This window comes from Eucyclogobius newberryi, unplaced genomic scaffold, assembly GCF_026437365.1.
Source record: "Eucyclogobius newberryi isolate DKJ021-1_F unplaced genomic scaffold, fEucNew1.0.hap1 SCAF_16, whole genome shotgun sequence".
Lineage (NCBI taxonomy): Eukaryota > Metazoa > Chordata > Actinopteri > Gobiiformes > Gobiidae > Eucyclogobius > Eucyclogobius newberryi.
In genome coordinates, this window is record NW_027315790.1 from 22,409,099 (window position 1) to 22,423,211 (window position 14,113).

Here is a 14,113-nt window from a genome sequence, read left to right on the forward strand (position 1 = left end):
TGCAGATGAGGCTGTGCTGTTGAACTTGAACTTGGCTCCGGACCCTCCCCTGATGGTCCCGTTTGTCAGCCTGTCTCCCTGACTTTGTGCACCCCTCGTCTGGCCCTCCGCTGCCCCTCCTCAGCGCAGGACGGCCATTCTTCATTCGGGGACTGGGGGGCTCTCGGAGACGGCCCACTGAGATTGGCAATACAGAATGCTAATCAGGCTTCGCGCGGCACTTCCCACGATTTTCCCCCAGACACGGCCTTTTGTTTCGTTATTGATTCCTTTATAATCGTGTGGTTCCCGTAACAGGGCTGCTGTCTGGAGGCCTGTCCCGCGGCGGAGGAGGCCTGTACCTGTCATATGGCCCTTCTCATGTCCCGCTATACTGGCCCTCAACAACATCATTATTAATGTCTGAGAGCTGCCCCAGGGCAACATTCAAATGACTGACTTCTGAATGTCTTGTGTTGGTTCAAACTTCGAGCACAATATAAGTGTAAATAATTTATGCAGATGATTGGTTTCTTTCCACTGTTTGGTACAATTTAAGTAAAAACCTGAAAAACCAAATTTTCTAAGATATGCTTTCTTTATAATGTAACTAATATTCAAATTTAATTTTTCACACCTTTGTCACATTTACTAAAAGTTCACGATAATAATCATGTGATACAAACATTTATAGTCTTTAAAAATCTCTGTCCTGCTGATGGGCAAAAATGTGACATCCATTCTTTGTCTCTTTGGCATCGATAACCAAAGACCTCTGTGAATATTAGGTGAAGCGTCATGTCCAAAATATGCATAATTTGGGAGAAAACGTTCCTTTTGATTTAGTTTTGATTAGTCTTGTCACACCTCAATTAATTCCAAGTTACGGAGATTTTAAGATGCAGCTTAGAACCTGCTCGTGTCTATCAATAGAGAGATCCAGAAGTTACTGTGGTTGTTCTGTCACTTTTGTGCTTACTTTTCATTATGCTTCAACGTTTTGCCTGCTTACAGCAAACATTGTTTACCCAAAAAGGTTTGATTTGGAGCCTGATTTGATGGCACGTTTTATCTTTCATAACAACATCAGCTAAGGTCTGCAGTAGTAACCAGATTTGGTCTTCATCCTCTGAGGGTTTGTGTTGAAGGAGCCGTTTTCAGATTTTGTGAGCAGCTGTGCCCCTTCACTTTGTCCAGATGTGACTCCTCTGCTTCAACTTCAGTTCACAATATTTCAGGTTCAGAGAATTCTGCCTCTCGCTCAGTCACTTTGGTTATATAAGTTTGTGAGGTAGAGAGGGTTTTATTATTGGAAAAGCTGCTCTTGTGTCTATAGAAACTGCATTTTCAATAGCTGCATCTTAAATATATATCTGGGCCATTTGTGGGATCGTTTTGCCGAACAGGATGAAATGAGGAGAGAAACATGAACATCAAGCAAATCAAACTGTATCATGTGACTTCATCATTTGAATCATTTTGACACTAAACGTAGTTGTTCTCTTTCACTGCATCCAAAAGAAGGAAGGAAAATGTGTTCGTATTGACTTTTTGTCAATGTATGTGTCCACTGTTGCAAATGGTGTTAAAAAAAAATAATTTTCTTACAATATCTGTAAATAAAATGAAAAAATCTTGTGTTTCTGTAGGTTTTTGTCCAATAAATTCTTAAACTCATGATTTTTCCTTCATTAAAATGTGCAGTTTATTTAGAAGTCTCGTAATGTCTTTAAACTTGGCTGTAATATCACTTTTATGTATTTGAGTGATTTTCATTCGTCAAACTCCTTGATTTTTCATGTTTTGTGATATTCTGTGGTTAATCCCAGTTTCTCCATTAAAATCACATAATGCTATACTTCTGCCTCCAGGTGCCTCAATATTGGAAGTGTGTTTGTTCACAAACTTTTAAAGGGTCTATAAGTAACATTATTTCTTTCTTATAACTATAAATTGTCAAAAGGCCATTCAGAGGGTCACAAGGCCGTGTGAAGGATAAAGGTAAAGTGAGGGCATCTTAATTAAAACCTATTTGAAGATGATATACTTTACTATACTACATATACTATACTATAATTAATAATAATTATGTGATGAATTAGAAGAGGGAGAAAAGAAAACAGTTGCTGATACCTTTTTGTCCCTTTGTAAACATTAGTACTTTATTGATTTATTTAAAAACCCGTTAACAAACATTGATTTGCATAGTACAAGCAAAGAGCACAAAAACTGGTGCTAATTGAGCTGATAAAAAAACACATTAGTGCATCTCCTATTATACATATACATTTCTGTCAGCAAATATTATATAAACACATTGTCAAATGCTGATTAGAGAAAAGTTGGTGAGAAAAATAAATCTGTGAAACCTTACAATTACCAGTAACAATTCCACATTATATACTGTATTAGAAAATAAAAAAGTCTTCCATTCAACTCTTGATCAACACATTGCACTTATTCTCCTCCATTGCATATTCAAAACTCTATAAACCCGTTCAATTATCCTTTTTTGTGCAAACGACACTGCTGCTAATATCAGCAGTGCAATTATTACACATATATTCTTGCATAGGCATAAGATAATACTAAATCTAGGTCAGTGCACATGTTAGTCATTGCAGTTCATCCAAACGTGCGATGAATATTATAAAAACATTTAGTGCAAATTCAACATTGTTTCAAGTTCATCCCAGTCACACAGATTGTCAACAAATATTCAAGTATGTTACAAATGAGACAAACAACAATAAAATAGCATAAAATCAACCAAAAAATATAAAATTCTACTATATTTAATTAATATTTCAAGACTAAATTAAATCTAACTTCTCTAATACATATCAGAAGTAATAATTCAAACTGGTATTGCAATAACTATACAACTGGTTCAGGTTTTGACAAAATAATATATGAAAATGCAAATCCAAGGAAGTGTGTCTATGGAAATCTTGAATCTTGCTTGTCCAGTCTGTCGTCTTCTACATAGTTTTGTCTTTAGTCTGGCATTTATTGCAGTCACTGGTGAATTTTGTAAATCCACATTTGTTGGAAAGACTTTAGCTGTGCTTGTTGTCTCGTTCTCACACTTTCCTTTGTTGCAGAGATGTGTTGAAGACGCCAGCTGCAGAGAATATCGTCAGGTGTGAATAATGTGGAGCGGGAAGCGTCGTGGTGACAGGTCAGGACCAGGTAAATGCCATTTCTAGAACAAGAGACAGAAAACAGATTGTTAAGGCAAACATACAGATACTAAAATATCCAATATTCAATTTGAGATGGTAACCTAAATCTTTAGTTTCTTCTCTTAATATTTGCATACTTCCTTTCCTGCCTTTTAAATGTATTCTTCAGCTATTTTTGGGAGTCGCAGTCACTGTACGTTTCCCTGTTATAAGCACCATTTTGAGTATATTTAACCATTCAAAAGAGAGATTCTTTTTACTTATTTATCACTCTGAAATATATGGATAGTGTGGACTGGAGAGTGAAAGTTTCTGTCACTTAGGTAAAAAAAGAGATTAAGTTCTACAGAAGCATATTTTTCATTGCAACATCAATACATTTAACCAACTGTGAATTCAAACTTGTGCTGCTTGATGAGCCAACATTGAGACATTGGTCTGGCATGACACCATATAATACCCTAATAACATTATGGATTATACATGAGGGCCATTTTGCATTGTTCTTGGGTCAAAACGCACCGTCCTTGAACACAGTAATCTATGCATGAAGCCTGGTTAAGCCTGAGCATATTCATGAGCATCTAAAGATGGGGGAGGTCCTCCTCTCTGTGTCACCTCCAACGCCTCTCGTTATTATTGCTACTGTAAGCTCCCAATCAGCACCCGTAGCTGTCTAAACATGTAGTGAATACAGAACCCAAACCATCCAGGACGTCCTGCTCGAAACATAAGCTTCTGTCTCGATCTCTGACATGGGACGTCCGCGTTCCCTCCAGCTTTAGTTGAGCCTCAAACTGTTTTTCCCACGCTTTATTTTTCTCTGTCCTGTTTGCGCCGCGGAGCAGGAGGGGTAAGCGCGCAGTGAAAAGGGGGTGATGGGTAAAGCTGATGAGGTTGTCATGGAAACCACACTGGCATGGCCCTGATTGGAGTGTGTGGTGGTGGCTAATTATTCAGTGCATATGCTTAAAAAAAACAATAAAGTGGGACGTATTGAAATGCAGAACCAAGCACCGCATGGTGTGTGATTAACATATGAGCCTCGCACCAGAAACTGAGCCAAACTAACACTTATCTTTATTTTTGTCTACTGTGTTGGTGTGTTATTCGATGAAATAAACACTGTATCATAAATGTGTATATCTTGATCATTTTACCAATAGAATATATATATATATATATATATATATATGTATATATATATATATATATATATATATATATATATATATATATATAATTCTGTGTGTGTGTGTGTTTGTGTGTTTGTGTGTGTGTGTGTGTGTGTGTGTATACATGTATATGTAAACTTGTTTGAAACACTATTAGTGTTAATGTAATTTTAATGTGTATTCATTTTTTTTGTATATTTTAAATGATAGATAGATATATTAAAGTAGTTACTAGAGCGGCGCTCTAACAGCAGGCCTGACAGAAGTCTCTGGATGAAGCTCTGAAAGAGACTGAGGCTGATTTTAACAATGACTGCCTTTGTTTACCAATCTCCCTCGTCCATTAATCAGGACGATCCGGCTCTAATTGGCGTTTTGGTTAAGCTGGTCTCCAGACCCCCGTCCCTCCTCTGGCCTAAATAATGGCGTTACGCCACAAGTGCCGCCACACATTGGAGAGGACAATGTGCCTCTTGTCTGAGCACCCAGAGAGGACCCCCGCCTTTGAGCCCTGTGCCCCCCCAAAATAAACCTCACACACCACACAAAGAGGCCTCTCACTATTGAGATCTCACTGTCGCAGCCCTGTCTGTCTGCTCTTCCTCTGCAGGATGCCCCAATCAAGAACTGAACACTTTGCAGCACGGCACAGGACAGCACAGGAAGTATTCAGACAAAGTTTGCCCTGATCAAAAGTAAAAGACTCTTTCTACTCACACAATACCCATGACTATGAAACTGTAGCATTTAGCAAGTTCTCCATATGCACTGACTATAAAACATAAAATTACATTTTTACTAAAACATTTTCAGGATGTACTGACTTTTGACTAAATCAGCCAACCGGACTCATCAAATTTGAAATATGCTCCCTCTGCCCTGCGCCTGTGTGTGTCATCTATACAGGACTAATTGGATGAATGCTTCTCACAAAATAAGGTGATAATGAATACATTTACAAATCCTAGATGTCGCTAATTACACCTCTGAGGATGTCAGAGGCATCAAGGTGTTTCCAAGCACTTGCACACTGCACATCTTGTGCTACATAAATGCAGATATGACGAAGACCGCTGTTAACAGGTTTAATTAAACCTCAAGGAATTAACGCAATTATTTTCTCTGAAACCATCGACTCACTGGCGAATGCTTCTCGAACACATCCAAGACCCACAAAATGGTCGCGTGCAACTATCCGCAGCGTTAAGCGGGCACGAGCCACAGCTGCCCTTAAAAATGCCCGCTTTTCGACTCGAAATGCTACTGCGGTCTCCCCCTATCTCATCCTCATCCCGCTCGTCTCTTGGGGCGATCTCTACAATTAACACACTGGCAGTAATTAACACTGTCTCGAGGCGGCCAATGGCGCGTAAAGCTCAGGAGCCAACATGAAGTGGGGGAAGGTGCAGCACGGGCTAGTTCCCTGTGCAGCTGCCATTTTGTGCCAGTCTTACACCTAAGATGGTGGCAGGACTGTGACTTGCCGTGTGGGAGAGGAGGACACTGGCATGGGAGGGGTTGGAGAGAAGGATTGTGGGATTGAGCAGGGAGTCTGTTATTTTCATTATTCGCTTGTGTTTGTGAAGCAGAGACAGGAAGAGACATGAGCACTGTCAGTGCTGCCCTACATGCTGCACTTTACTGTGGACACAAAGCCAAGCCCTGAGACACATGAGCCTCTGCCAATGGAGCAAAACAAGTGCTATATGTACACAGAGTGGGCTCGAAACTACACAATGTGACGTCTGTTTGGGCAAAATAGGTGCCATTTACATGTGCTTAATATACAGGGCACATGTGGACGCTCACAAACAACTAACCCAGCCGTTCTCATGGTATAGTCTGCCCCTGAGCATGCAAATGACATTCATTATGCAAATGCATACAAATCAGAACCGACCATCTGAGAATCTGAGCTGGGAAACAACTAAAAGAATAAAATTAGGAGAATGTGAAAAGTCTTGACAAGTCCATTTGTTGAAGATTGTAGTTTCAAGTGTACTTGTGTGTGGTTAAGTTTAGCAGTTCTACAAAAGAAATTAAAAAACTTTTAAAATTATTTTTTATGATCATATATTTGGGGTATCACAAATGTAGCATTAAATTGAGTGTCTTAAGACATCACTCTGTACAGATGCAGTCTCTAGTTGTGCATTGTTGCTATTTGATTCGAGGGGCTTTTCCAGATGAATGCTCAGCTCTTTATTGTTGGCTGCTGTTTGTTAATGAAGCCCCAGAGGTCTCGGCTTGATTCGGTCTCAAACTGTTAAGCTATATACATTTTCCAGCATTTGCAGCAAAGTTAAGTTATAAAACACAAACAAGCTGTAAGATGCAATATGTGGATCAAGTTCGCTGCTATTGCGACTGTGTCTATGAAGTCTGTTCAGCGCAATGTAAAAAATGGTCTTAAACAGCTACTTTTCAGCTTCAAGCCAGAGAAAAAGTATGTGCAGTTTTAGTCATATTTGTATCAGTGACATTGAAAAACCAAAACTAAACTGGTCTAGCTCATAGAAAAGTTTGGAGAGGATAGAATGTCAGAAAAGTGGAAAATACAGATGTGTGCAACAAATAAATAAATCTCATAAATCACTATACAAATGTACAGCACTGGTTAAGATATTGTTCAGATTTCATGTACTTGCTCCATGATGTTATTTTTTTGAACACATTTTTGGATTTTTATGTACAAAAGGCCTATGTTACAAGATATATAGTCTTAAATGGAAGTTGTTGTTGAAAGAAAGCTTAAAGCCTCACTGGCACTGGTACAATTTTCTGTGGAAAGAGCTAAATTGGATAGGAGTTATTAAGAGATGTTATTTAAGTTATTTTGTTCAATCTCCATGTTTGCTGGACCTATTGTTCTAAGTGCTATTTATTAGACGTTTATTTTAGGAGAAGGCGGGAAAGGGGGGAAACATGTGAAAAGGGTGTGTTTCAAAGGGTGGAGGCCTCAAAATCCATTTGGTGTGCCATAGATTGTCTTATGGGTTAGTATAATTTAGAGTGTTTAGTGGACTCAATTTGAATGACGTCATCCTATATTTTAGTTTTATTTCAGTCATCCGTCTTTTAACACGTGTATTGTGCAGCTTATCAGACGCTTTTGCGTTTCGCAATTTTGATTTTGAGTCAATTAAAAGTATACACGTTTTAAATATGCAATGCATTGACACAACATTATGTATAAGTATCTTGCTGGTGACGACTCACCTTTACATCATCAGTGGCTGTGTCCAAATCTCCTCTTTCCAGGTTTTATGCTTTGTGGTTGTTTGTTTTTTCTTTTAGGGCGCTTTTGCAGGCGTGTAATGGGATTCTTGTTACTTTCGGTTATCTAGCTTTATGAAGAATGTACGTCACTCATACAGCTAGATAACCAAAGATAACAGACAACCCCTCTGCCTGCAAATCACGAGACATCTTCTTAGCAACAAAACGCATCTTCCGAAAAGGCCTGCATGGACAAGGAGAGAGCACTTAAGGGATTAATCCACTGAAACAAAGCCAGTTTGCTCAGCCTCTACTTCACATGTGTACATTTACAAAACACATTACTTTTGTTAAAAGAGATGATTTATCATATTTGTCTTATAAAATGCCTGGGTGAAATGGGATGAAAAACAAGCATGACTAAAGATTCGCAAAGGGATACTGCTGGGAAAACGCATTTTCCAAGCTATTAAGTATTTTTTTTATTTTATTTTTTTATAGGAGTGGGAAATGAGTCCATATAGAAATTCAAAGCAAAACAAAACATTAGCGTGCGACGACTGTTCACTGAGCTAAAGACAACAAAGCGCTTTATAAGGGCATCAACAGCAGCAGATGAAATGGCCCCTGGGGAAATAATTTACTGTCTTTTAAAGGAAGAATATTACACAAAATCCTCTTGAAAATGTAAGTACCATTTCAGGTGATGTAAAATATGGAGAGGTATTTTACGGTCAAATGTGAAATTATTTTAACTCTCCGGGAAGGGTGATTCTTCAAAGCAAAAGCGCATAAAAACAGCTTAATGTTTTTCCAGCCCAGAGCATAAGCCATCACTATTTTAAAATACTCCCTGGTCACCGATAGACTTTAGCACAAGAGAAATGTGGCATCCTCAACCCATGTTCTGCTCTGTTCTGTATCATCTAGGAATGAATAAACACGTGGACGAACTTGAATCTTTGCATTACAGTGACACAGTGACATTGCTTACCCAATCTGTTGGTTTTCATGGAACTGTTTTTACACAAAGACAAGGCAGGACGTCTTATTCTAGGATGACTGTAATCCATATTTTTTTCAAATTGTTTAATATTTCTTATTTTGAAAAGTCTTTGACCTAGCGTTTTCCAAAATTGTTAGAGGCGTATGTGTGTAGAATGTTTAATTAAAGGTAATATGTCAAAATGTTATGTCTGATTAAATGTGTGTACCTCTACTTTTGAGGACATTTATCCAAAAAGTAAGCTCAAAGTGACTGTATATTGTTTGTTTTTCATTAAAGCGATGATTATAATTTGTGCAACATTATAAGAGGCAATTCGTATTTACAAAATTTACTTTGACTAGTGTGAAGGTGGATATAATGAGTATGCGGAATAAATTAAATAATGTGTGCGTGCATGCGTGTGTGTGTCTGTGTCTGAAATAATAATTAAATCAGCCTTTTTTCCCATAAACACTTGCGCCTCATTCTCTCTCCCTGACGTCACGGGGATCGCTGCCTTTCAATTAAAGCATTGAGGTGTGATGTCTAATTAACGCACACGCACACACGCACCATTACAGGATCCTGCGTAAAACTAGGCCACGTTTTTTTTCCAAACCAACGAGGCTAAAGCAAAGCACACACATCTATGCGGTGTTTTAGTTGAGGGTCTGTAGTAAAACAACACAAAAAGACTGTAACGTTAAACACGCTTTACGCCGTCGGACATCTGCTCTCGAGGCGCGCTGAGATGAATCGCACCCAAATGAATTGCATTATAGGATGCATTTGGATTTGTGCCAAAAGCGACAGGAGTGGAGGAGACCATTGTGCCGGGCCGAGGCTTTTATGCCCTGGACCAGTCTGCGAGGTGTAAATGCGTCCTAACTGAGGGTAAAACAAAGAGGGTGATTTTTCTAAAAGACAAAATGATGAAGGCCTATGGAAATATGGCATCAGAAGACGGAACGTGGCGAAATGAAGGAGGAAATGAATGGCGTCATTAACGTTGTGTGTCGTTGGGTTTTCAGAAAAGAACGGGGCAAAATCTACAGAAAAGCAGTATTCAAATATGCATTAAAAAACAACAACATTTTAAATAGGATTTATTAATCCAAAGATATTGCATTGCTGCAGCCTATTTCTAAGTAATTAGCAAGCATGCCCACAAATGTAAAATAAAGATTAATAAATAATGTGCCTATTAGGCCTATTCATGTGCTGCATGTGTTTTAATTAGGTAATCTTTTTTTAAATTGGCTATAGCGTGCACATGGTTGGGCCTATAGATCTGTGCTCTTTACGTGGTCCAGTATAAAACCCATAGCTAAATGTTTCCTCAATTCTTCATAATTGTATTAAACAGGCATATCTATTTATTATCGTGAGGGTTTTTTTTGACCTTGTGCTGCTAATGAGCATGCGTCACTAAACTTCAGAGTTTGGAGTGACTGATATTGCTGCGAAAAATGTCCCACGCTAATAGATTGTCAGGAGTATAAAGGGAGGCTGTAAATGGTGCAAAATGTGCGCGTCCACAAAAGGATCCCGAAAGGATTTTAAAATGATTTCCAGAGGTAATCAATTGGTTCCACAGCGTGTGCTGCTGCTGCTGCTGCGTGTCTGCACTCACAGCTGTGCGTAAAGCTGTGCGTAAAGGACGTGCCTGGGTTTTACCTGAGGTCTTTACACACATGATTCAAGAAAGTCACGTGATAAAGCTATTATGTGATAATGAGAAATGAGAATGAGACAAGAAAGGCAAATAAATGAACGGATCATAAGACTTTTATGTTTACCTGAAACTGGTTGAGGACCATTGATGGACATCCTTTTTTGATCCTGCAACAGACAAATAGATTGTGTTTAGAGTGATAGAGTGTGTTTAAATCACAACTATTCTTTAGTTATATATTCAGATAAAATGTATTTTATATATTTTGAATATACTAATAATGGCCAACAGATCCCTTGAGTGTGAAAAGTGCCACTCGTGTATCTCACTGCTGTCAAAATCACTTCTGCAAAGGCCTACACACTTTTTAACATTACAAAAAGTAATAGGTCTCACTAATGAACTGTTTCATAAATTAGTGTCTTTCAACCTTCACAAGGCCTATATTAATCTAAATTAATTATAGGCTATCCCTTCATGTTCTCTGGGAAAGTCCTTCGTGGGAAAGTAGCCCACTGGGTCCTGACCTAGTCCAATTCAGCAGCAGCTGGGACAGTGGGGCCTTCCAATGCAAAACGACTGTGCCACTCAAAACTGAAGCTCTATAGTCATATTAAATTTCTGTATATGAAGAATATTATTTATCATTATCATCATTCATCCTCATGTCATTTCATGCTGATTTCTGGGATTTTCCCAGAAGCTTTGGACTTAAGTCCTCATCATTTATTGTAGAGACTTATTTGAATAGTGCACATACACACCATGTATACAATTCTGACTCTTTTGTGAAGTATAAGTTATTCTTTGTTCTTTTTAAATGGTTAACGGGTCATTTTCCACTTGATCCACCTGTTTCACGATTGAAGGTTAAGTTTTCTTCATAATTATAAAGTATAATTTATAGTTTTAGACATATCACTTTGTATTTTGTGGTTCAAATGCGCTTATTGCAGTACAGACAAATCCAACATAATCTTATACATCTCATAAAATGATGTTACTGTAAACTTGTATCAAATCATACTAACATGATGGCCTGTTCTGATTAAACACGCCCCTCTCACGTTGGACCGTGCGTCATTGCGCCTGAACTTGATGAGTGCGATTGAGCCAAAGGCGCCAATTAGGGAAACCTTTTTCCTGACTTAATGACCACTAATAGACAAGAGTGACGCTCATTTTCCTTCAACACTTTGCACATACATCTCCATATCCAGTGTTTGGTTATTTATTGAATTATTTTTCAGTTTAACACTTCAATAATCACCTACAGTAAATCTAAACTCTGTCGTCTAAAATAAACAAACTAGGTTTATTTGATTTATGATCGCAATTCCTCTCTGTGTAAAGTTACAATCTGCTATGTAAATCTGTACGCATTCAGTGTATAATTAAATCAAGCATGCAGTATTATAGATGTGCATTCATTATGACAGAAGCAGCGCATTTGAGCTCAGCGTCCCATTAGTTTACGTAAGAGTGAAATCTGTGCGTAATCCCGCGTCCTGCACCGAGACTCCGCAGCTGCTGCTCTTGTGAACTTGATGTTAAGTAATCACCTTTGCTTTCTACATGTTCTGGCCCTGTTTAATCTGTTGACTTCAAACACAATGCAGTGCTGTGTGGAGCTGCAATAGCCTCGAGGCAAGTGGCCACCAGCGGAGGCCTGCAACACTACGACTCAATAAGACACAGCTACCAGTACTTGGAAAGTTATTATGCAAATTACAAACTTGTATGTGTCTATAAGTTACTTAGTGCGAGAGTTAATGTTTTGAAACGGCGACAAGATTGTAAAATGTGCCTTGAATCTTTCAAACTTTAAGACAAAATGTATCTCTTTGTCACTTCTAACTAAATATAAATTATGAAGCAATTGTTGGGGACAAAAAAGTTCAGAAAAAACCCTAAGCACTGAGGACTAACTGAAAGGCACGTCCACCTGCACCTGTGACCCGAGTAAAACAAAGGGCCTTAAACAGACACACATCTCTCCAATTAACTTAGCTCATTATCATGTCATTTTCTGCTTTGTGCATATTTTCCAAACCAAATGACTCGCAGTTACAAGCACAGTCTCTGAACTGATAGCACAAACGTGTTTACCCTTTGTGTGATGCTGCAGCGTGTAAAGGAACCATCCCAGAAACACGCAGCACAGAACAGGACACAGAACACAGTGTGAGAGCCATTTGTGCGCGCACTTGTGACAATAGGGTTAAACATGCCCTCGTGCGTCTCACCCCAACACAATCCCACAATTGCGCTCTTTCGGAGGCGCCACAGTACACATGCATTTGGACAAAGATTGAGGTTGTAAAAACGCTTTGTACTCACTGTCGGGTGCAGCAAGGCAGTTGGCACTGACCATGAGGGACACTGGTTCCTCTGGACGTGCTGGTCGCTGTTCATAAGCGCCGTATTACGCTTCGGTGGCGACGACGCATCGTGACGTTCTGCCGGTACCGTCCATTTTCAATAACGGATCCTCGTGTTGTTCTCCGCATATTTCAGGTGCATGTTTCCGTTGCCTTTGCCCCTGTCCTCCCCTCAGCATCAGCATCGGGGGAGTGAGGGGCTGGTCTGCTCCGGGATGGTTACATCTCCAACGCCAATGCCTTTCCCAATGGTGTAACATCTCATTTGTCCGGAATCATATAAGCCGTCCAAGGCCCACCCCCTCGTGAGCCAGTGAGGTAACACGGTTCCCACCCTCTCACAGCTCGGATATTATGCAAGGCGGGCGATGTAATTCTAATCAGGCCTATGGCAGTGGCGCACACGCCCCCAGCAGATGCAAGCAGAGTGCAGGGTGGCACCGTCACTCATCCAACACAGATTACACTCATTTCCTACTGGCTTCATATTGACCTATTACTTGTCATAATAGTGAACAATGTGTGACAAAACACTGCATTTGATGCATACAGCCACGTGAATGTGAAACAAACACTTTAGGCATAAAGACATTCTAAAAACCCTTTGCACCATAAACTGTTATAAGTATTTTTGTGAGCATGTTTCCTCAAAAACCTATTAAAATGGAAGCACATATTGCACAGAACCTGACTGATACACCAAATCAGACTCTGAAATCAGTGTAAGATATTAATTACCAGCTTTCCAAACTCTAAAATACTGTAAGCACCTTGCTATTTGTTGCCAAGAAACATCACTAATGCACCCACTTGACAAACAAAAGGAAATTGGTCATAATCTGTTCTTTTGGCTAGAAATGCAAGATAGAAAAACGAATTTACATAATGTTCCCATCAACACAAAGCACTGATAATCAGCAAACCGATAAAGTGGTATTGTGTCCTTTACCCCAATCATCCAAAATAAATTAATTCACGTTTCTTTTAGGGAACCCAAATATTGCTTCAGTCACAGATGTGTAAAGAACTAGTGGGAAATGTTGGAAGACTATACCTGGAGTGTCATACTTGCGAAAGCAAAACCTACAGTCAAATTATGCCATTTTAATAGTTGAGGATAATGCAATTTTCACTCAGGGTTTACCGTATTTGTTTGTGCTTTATAAAACACCTACAAAACAAAATGTTATGTTAAAGTGAAAGATTGCATAGGTTACGTTTTAAAATACAATTGTTTTATTTATTTATTTCAGGGACGGTGCATGTTAATAAATCTTTCTGTAAATAGAATCAGGCAAAAGGCAAATTTTCATCTGTAGTCCCATGAGAGCTGATACAGTCAGCCTATGGAATTGCACCTTCAAGCCAAACTCCAAACTTTACAAGTTGTTTTGAGGTGGGAAAAAACATAAACAAGAGGTTAAGTCATTTTAAAATGTTGTATTTATTGACCAAGAGGCTATGAAAAAGACACTTTTATAGACAACGTGAAAAGTAAAATAACAAGAATA

The 14,113-nt window shown here is 38.9% G+C and overlaps 1 long non-coding RNA gene across 1 annotated transcript; it reads right to left on the bottom strand.

Annotated features, from left to right (window-relative positions):
• Window positions 1-2,445: 2,445 nt before the first annotated feature.
• Window positions 2,446-12,867, bottom strand: LOC140361988 (uncharacterized). The gene is made up of 4 exons (XR_011927044.1): window positions 12,562-12,867; window positions 10,346-10,388; window positions 7,559-7,802; window positions 2,446-3,184 (listed from the first exon to the last, which is right to left on the bottom strand). It is a non-coding gene; the product is annotated as an uncharacterized lncRNA (long non-coding RNA).
• Between the last annotated feature and the right edge of the window lie 1,246 nt (window positions 12,868-14,113).